Genomic DNA, 8415 nt, shown 5'->3' on the forward strand with positions numbered 1-8415 from the left:
ATCTTGAGTGAGGCAGAACCCGAGCCCCCGCTCACTGGCACATTTGCCACAACCTTGTAACAAAGGCCTATGTGTGTTCTTGGCATAGCCGATAGAAAACGACATAGCGAATGCTACACTTAGCCTCTGGCACAGGAGTGATGCACAATACCAGCTCGTAGCGCCTACCGGTACTGTCCTCGGGACTCCCTGTCCCTCGGAGATATAAGCCCACCTCTGTGGCACTTTATGTCCATCCCATGTCTTGCTGTCGCCCATGGGAGGCTCGCTTAGCCCAAGCTCGAAGCCGGAGCCGGGGGTCGTGGAGAGCTAGACACGGACCACCCTCCTAAAGAGCTTGTTGAGCCATTTCCTTTCTGTCAGCAACAGATATCACTTTGTGCGAGGAATCATAATGGGGTTTTCTCTAGCAAACTTTCACATCTTGGCTTGCCACTCGACATGCACCATCCTAGTGACATTTTTAAGAGATTCTCGCGGCTCGGGATCAAAGATCCCAATTTTCAAATATTTACAAAAATGCCACTAGGCCATTCCAAAGTTGCGGATCGTCACATCCTCCCCCACTTCATTATGTCGATGCCCTCATCGACGTGCCTGCTGGCTATCCTCAAGACTCCTGTACTCTGCGCAACACCTTTCATCCACATAAGCTCTTCAGGCTCAAACTCAAGATCCTGCATACTCCGTCCCTCTACCTCTGTAGAATCACCTCTATGATGACCTTCGCGTGCCCACTCTTGGACTTGGCCAAGGACCTCTTGCATGCGTTCACCCAAACTCAAGCTTTCCTCAAAACATGCACCTCCTTGTGCATAAATTAGTGCTTCGCCACGCACTTCCAGCTCCGTAAGCAGATGGTGTCCCCCTCGGACGAATTCTGTCTCTTGTATATCTTGCTGGCACCCTAGCCAGACTCATGTCCCCCTTGGACAAATGCTCTCTTCACTTGTTGGCATCCCTCTAGCCAACTTCATGTCCCTTCTTGGACGATGTTCTCTTCCGTCGTTGGCACCCAAGCCAACGCTTATTGTCCCTCTTGGACGAATGCTTTCTTCACTTGTTGGCATCACTCTAGCCAACTTCGTGTCCCTTTTTGGACGATGTTCTCTTCAGATGGTCGTTGGCATCCAAGCCAACACTTATTGTTCCTCTTGGACATATAGCTTCCCGAACTCCAAAGTAAGGCATCCACTTGCCTTCAAGGTCCTCGCGTGGACCGAATTCTACCAAATAATCTGATGGTGACATTGACCCTCTCATCGAGCACACCGTCTCCTCTCAGGTGTTGCCCCTACGTCAACTGTCGCAACGGTACCCAAACTCGAGAGTTCTTCATGTGGTAGTTCTTCTCTCTTTTGAACTCCACTTCATGCTTCTTCGGCACTCTGTTGCCGTGACGAGCTAAGTTTCCCTTCTCTTAGATCTTGTTCTCGCGCTCAAATTTCCATCCCCACGATGGTGATGTGCTAGCAATTCTCAAGCTAGCTTGCCTTCTCCAATGGCAAATTGATGCACAACATCCCTCAAGTGTGCATTTATTCTTGTGGCTTCCAACGCCAATCCCCTACGCAAGTTAGTTCTTTGCCTCAATCTTGTTCACTTTTGTATCTCGGCTCCTCCTTTGAGCCAATTTTGCCCTCTGGCAAATTTACAATACTCCACGCATGTAACACCCCGTCCCAAAGTACAACGGAAGTTTTCCGACTTTGACCGTTGACCGTTGACCTTGACTTTGACCGTTGACCAAAGGGGTCAAAAGTTGACTTTTTGTTCCGATTGGAATTCTAGGTTGACTGAGGTACCGTTACGAAGTACACGTTGGCACGAGTTCATAGACTAGTAGCACGTTGAAAACGGAGCTACGGTTTGAAAGTTATGAGCAAAACAAGTTGAGGTCCAAATTGTCCAAGGGGTGCCGGAGTTGACTTTTTATTCATGCAAAGTTGAGCTTTGACTCATGCATGGCTGTAAAGTGTTCATCGATACGAGTCCGTACATTAGTGGCACATCCGATTCGGACATGTGGTTTGAAAGTTATGGACCTGTAGAATTTTTCAAATATTGTATTATTTTAATATTATTTTTAAACATGTAACGATGTGCCACGTGTAACTTAATAAATGTGACCATGTGTCACCATGGTGAGATGCCACATGTCAACTATGCTTATTACCAAATTATTTTATTGTTATTTTATGTAATAATATTATTTAATTATTTTAATTTATTTTCTTTTTCCTTTCTTTTTCTTTTCTTTTTTCTTTTCCCCCACATGGAAAAAAAGGGGACCCAGCCCGATTCTTCTTCTTCTTCCTCCTTCTTCCTTCTCCTTCATTTTCTCTCCCTCCGGCTGTGGCCTCCAATTTCCAAAATTCGAAGTGGTTTGTGAGATGCGAAGGAATCAAGACCTGCCGAAGCTTTCCGGCCAAATTCCGGCCACCACCGGCGGAATTGGGGTCAATGGAGACCGGTAATGCGATCCTCGTTCCACAAGCTTCGATTCGGTATATTATTCGACAATTTTGGTTAACGTTTGTGTTTAACCCCCCGGGTACCGGGTATTATTTACCCGAATAAAATATTAATTTATTTGACTGTGTGTGAATTGTGTTCTAGGAGCACGGATAAGTCGTGGAATTGATCCCATGGTGGATCTTAGGTTAATTGCGTGCTCCAGGTGAGTGACACACCTTGAAAACTATTTTGGGCAATTAATTATATTTATGTTGTGTTAATTTCATATCTGGAATTTATGCTCATGTGGCGTATTTTAAATATAATCGGAAAAAATATTATTTTATATATATATTTATCCATTAATGCTAAACGAAATTTTGGGTTGTTAAGAAATTCCTGATTATTATTTTAATGTGATTTAATTGTATTTATTACGCATGAGCAATGTATTTTCATTAATTAATTGTGCGTGGTTTTTATACTATTTTTTTGGGCATAATTGGTTTAAATATTTTATGAAAATATTTGTTTAAATTGGTGGTTTAATTTTTATAATTATGCCCGTGGTATATTGTTTGTTGAACCTCGTATTACGAGAAAAATTATTGTTTTACTGTTATCGATGTTTTCATACCGCATTGTTAAAGGAAAGTATGTGGGATGGTAAATGTGCAAATTGGTATATTTTCCACGGTAATTTTGGAAAAATGGTACGATTATAATGAATTTAATAATTATTTTAGACGCACTCATACAGTATTGGTGTTCTGGTATATATGTGGTTAGCGCGCAAGTTATTATGTCTCTCGTGAGTTGCCATTGGACCGTGGGCAGGCAAGTTTGATATAGTGCACATAGCCGCCCCCCTCCTTGGCCGGGATGACGGTTTCAGCAGTGGTACTGTCGGGACGCCGAAGTGCCGTTTGCAAGTTTCTCTCTTTAATCTCCCCGCCGGTCGGTGCTCGGGACGCTAGGTATCAGAGGGCATCACTGGTATATGGTGTGGTGCGTCAAGTACAAATTTTTTCGGATAGAAATTTCAAACCCCAAAGAGTACAAAAATTATTTATTATAATTTATTACATTTTATTTATATTTGGGGTATTTATTTATTTGTTGTTTATTAAATTAATTGATCCCTTGGTTTTCGGGAAGTACGAATAACAGGTTTTGTGAAAAGGTTTTAAAAGAGGAACATTTCCAACGGAGCAAATAGTGATGGTTTTGAGAGAAAGTATTACCTTCAAATGTTTATTTATTTATTTATTTAATTGTTCGGTATTGATTACTTAAATCCTTTTAATTGTTATATTATTAATATTAAAGGTGTTTAGTAGATAGGGTCACTCACTGAGATGATTAGCATCTTACGTTTTTAAATTCCGTTCCCCTAGGTCCAGGTTGGGAGACGTTGATCGTCCGAGGCGAGCCCGACGTCTCAGTTCGTTGCCGAAAGTCCAAGAAGTATTTCTTCCCTTTTTCCTCTCCATCTTGTATTACTTCTTTATCTGTCATCATATAAATTCCATATTTATTTGTATAATGCTCTGTATACTGTATTGGACGCATTTTATTTATGCACTGAGTTGCTGTCATTCTTTGAAGTGCTGTAAATTTGTGGAATCAATTTGTAGTAACGTGGGAGGAATAAGGGGATGTTTTTAGAAGTGTGTTTTCAGTGCAGGAAATTTTTGGTAAGTCCTACTTTTAGGGGAGGTGCTGCCGGATTTTCCGTTGGAAGGTTCGGTGGTATTTCCCTGGGATCAGGACTTGTCTAGGGTTCCGGGGAGGAATCTTGGACGGGTCCTGACAACGCATCCAAGGTTCCTTCTTGAACCCAAATCTTGCCCTCCGGCAATATACCACACTCAAATTTGACCCTCTTGGTCATATAAGGATATTTTATTAGTCTCCGCTGAAACTTTCCTTCATAGTCCTTTCTCTTTCCATGCTTACATACGTCCTTTGGCGCTTCACTTTTGTGAGGTTCTGGGTTTCTCTGGATTCATCGTTGTCTGGCCCTTATCCCTCCACAAATGGCTTTCAAACTCCACAAGGCTACTTGATCATGGGCTTACTTTTGGCTCTATCCAACTCTAGCCAAAAGATTTAAGGATAAGGTATCGTCCCTCACGAACTTCTTCAGCCAGACTTCTACTTCAATGCACGCTGCCTAACTCAGATTTAGGCTTCCAAAACCGCCACTTCTTTATGCCCAAGGTGTAGGGTGTCAGCGCAATGAACACTCTCCCATTTATACCTTCGACGCCTAACTCCAGTGCTCATCCGAATTCCACCCAAGCAAACGTTTACTCTCTCACCGAACCGGCTCACTTATGGCTTCCTTATGGACTTGCACCAGAGTCTCGTGCCCACATGGCACTGACCACCATGCCCTCAAGGCTGCTGCTTCTATTGAAGTCCTTTGCCTCCACAACCGACATTTTGTGCTCATGTGCACCAATATTTCTGAGGCTACCCCAGCTCTGTGGTCTAGTTGTGCTTCCTCTGAAGCTCGTGCCTCCACGGCATTTCAACATTGGGCCTCGCATTGGTGCCTCTATGGCAACTATAATGTTGGCCCTGCTGACCTGATCTCTTGAGTTTTCGCCCACCATCATGCCTTCATGGCATGCACGATTATTGGCCCTATTGGCCTAATCTCCAATTCTTGCCTGTATTTATGCTTTAATGGCAGCTAAACTTTGGCCCTGATGGCCCCATTATTCAATGAAGCTCAACGGGAGTTTCCCTTAGACATATACCCCCGCACCCACTCGTCTTGACTTCTCATTTGCTTCGACAAGGTTGTCCTTTCTCTTGGACAAACGTGGCCTTTGCCACCCAACCGCACTGGCTTGTTCTTTCTTCCCCATTCTCTGTTGCCATCAAGACTCTTGGTCAAAATGGATCTATTTTTTATATTTTCTGTAATTCTTGAGACGAATACCCCAAAAGAAACACATGGCTAACAAGCCCTCCACTACCCAAGAGAACTGCACTACTTACGGCTTGTACTCTCATTTAACAATACATGAATTCCTTTCTGAGCACCAATCACTTATTCCAAATGCTTGTCCCATTCAAGAACTTTGCATTTGCCTCGCTGCTTGAGCATCCCAGTTAAAGTGTATTTGTATCGCACACTAGTACTCGTTTGGTGAACATCCCCACATCATATTCAAGTTGGGCATGCTGCCACAACTACCCACGCACCATGCAATAATGCCCCCTTCACAGTAGCATCGGAGTTCTATGGATCCAAGCATCACCAACCAATATCATCCGTTCCTTGGTTCGCCTATTGCAGGACAAACTGAGCTCTGATACCAACTGTCACGGTCCTATATTTTATGCAGTATAAATAGACCGTGCGGCTCCAAGACTCTCTAGTCATGGCTAGCCTTCTCACTATCCGAGTTCCTATATCGATCCATCTGATACCAATTGTACGCCCCTGAGGTTCACCGACGAGGACTATGATTGCTTCCTGGCATCACGGCTAATAACCTAGATGCTCACCCCATCTATTTCTTTCTCATAATCATCATGGCTCATGCCACCTCGCAAGCTAGCCCGATGGCCTCACGCCCACTCGGTAGCTTGTTACTCAATCTTGTGCCAAGATCTAGCCAGCAACCTAGTTCTCCATTCGGGCCTTGGCCCATGCACATCCTGAATAGCATTCGATCCTGGAGCATGCACGTCAGCATCGTGCTAACATGCCACCCAAGGTAGCAACACAAGATCGGAAGCCCACATACGAATGTCACCCAATGGCACATCGTCGCCCCGTCCGTGCCTATTTAGCTTCCGACCCTCTTGAGTGAGGCAGAACCCGAGCCCCCGCTCACTGGCACATTTTCCATAACCTTGTAACAAAGGCCTACGTGTGTTCTTGGCATAGCCGATAGAAAACGACATAGCGAATGCTACACTTAGCCTCTAGCACAGGAGTGATGCATAATACTAGCTCGTAGCGCCTACCGGTACTGTCCTCGGGACTCCCTGTCCCTCGGAGATATAAGCCCACCTCTGTGCCACTTTATGTCCGCCCCATGGCTTGTCGTCGCCCATGGGAGGCTCGCTTATCCCAAGATCGAAGCCGGAGCCGGGGGCCGTGGAGAGCCAGACACGGACCACCCCCCTAAAGAGCTTATTGAGCCATTTCCTTTCTGGCAGCAACATATATCACTTTGTGTGAGAAATCATAATGGGGTTTTCTCTAGCAAACCTTCACATCTTGGCCTGCCATTAGACATGCACCATCCTAGTGACATTCTTAAGAGATTCCCGCGGCTCGGGATTGAAGATCCCGACCTTCAAATATTTATGAAAATGCCACTAGGCCATTCCAAAGGTGTGGATCGTCACACATAGCAAATTCTGGAGACATGTAACCGCTGCAGGTAGATATTTAGCACTCATGGCTAGTTTAGCATGCAAGATTGTACTAAATTTTTTGTAAAAACTTATTAAATTTAGGGATTTTAATATAATTTTTGTACTTTCAAATGTTATTTTTTTTTTGTTTTTATTTTTTTCTGTAATGGAAATTTATTCAATTGTGTGAATCATAGCGTCAAAACTAACCATGTGAGGGCATGCATTTGTAAATAATAAAGCTATTTTCCAAATTAAAACATAGCTAATTCACTTACTATGTTCCTACAATTCTACTTGTATTTCCTCTTGTTCGATCAACTTCAAAAATCCTTGCCACACCAAAATCGGAAATTTTTGGTTCCATAGCATCTAACAATATATTCCTAGGTTTGAGATCGCGATGTACAATTCTAAAATGAGAATTTGCATGAAGATATCGAATTCCTCGTGCAATTCCCCCTATTAGCTTGTAACGTCTTGACCAATCCAATTTTTCTTTTTGCTCAGGGACAGGGTCTGCAAATTCACCAAAAATTCATGTCCAAAACAAGATATTAGGTTTAAGTAATACAAAACAAGTTAGTAAACAAATCGATCAGTTACCATGTAAAAAATAGTCGAGACTTTTGTTGGGCACAAATTCATAGACAAGTAACTTCTCTTCTCCTTCCAAGCAAAATCCCAACAATCTCACAAGATTTCTATGCTGAAGCTTGGCTACCAATACAGCCTCATTCTTAAATTCTTTTGCACCTTGCACAGAGCCTTTTGATAGCCTCTTCACAGCTATTTCTAGTCCATTTGCAAGTGTACCCTGAAAATTAATGTACTAAAACCATGTTTTAGAAATTCAAGAAGTTAAAACCAGGTGTTAGAAATTCAAGAACATAGCTTTTGAAGTGACCTAATTTAAAGATACAAACTCGTATATACCTCGTAAACTTCTCCAAATCCTCCTTGGCGTAACTTATTATTGATAGAGAAATTGCTTGTGGCGGCTTCAATTGTCGCCAAGTCAAATTGCAAGGAATCTATGGTTGCAATGTCATTCTTAGCTACAAAACCAAAACATTGTGAGATTAATTTTAATACTATAATTAAACACCAAATTACAAAAAACTTTAAAGAAAGATATCAAAGTTTAAGAAACTGTGTACAAATTAATCGGTCAGTATCATTTTCCTCCTGTTCAGCATTGTACTTCTTTTTTTCCTTTGAAAGAGTAGCCCAAGATGATAATTAATAACATTACTACATGGATACAACACTTGGTACAGCAATGGACACAGTTGTTGCTGTTGAGAGTTTACTTTTTCCTTCAAATACAAACAATAGGATTAATAATTATCTGGTATGAGTATGAAATTGATTAAAAAGGAAGATTACAATGATTAACACTCAGTCTGTTTATTTATTTATTCATTTATTCTGATAATCTTTATATTTTCAAAAATGATAGAAATATCCCTTCCAATTTTTTATTTGTTGTTGTATCACCCTTTTCATTAATTTGTACACAATATAAATATATTAAATAAAATTGTAGTTGTTATTAATTATTTTATGTTC

Source organism: Ziziphus jujuba, chromosome 3 (assembly GCF_031755915.1).
Source record: "Ziziphus jujuba cultivar Dongzao chromosome 3, ASM3175591v1".
NCBI lineage: Eukaryota > Viridiplantae > Streptophyta > Magnoliopsida > Rosales > Rhamnaceae > Ziziphus > Ziziphus jujuba.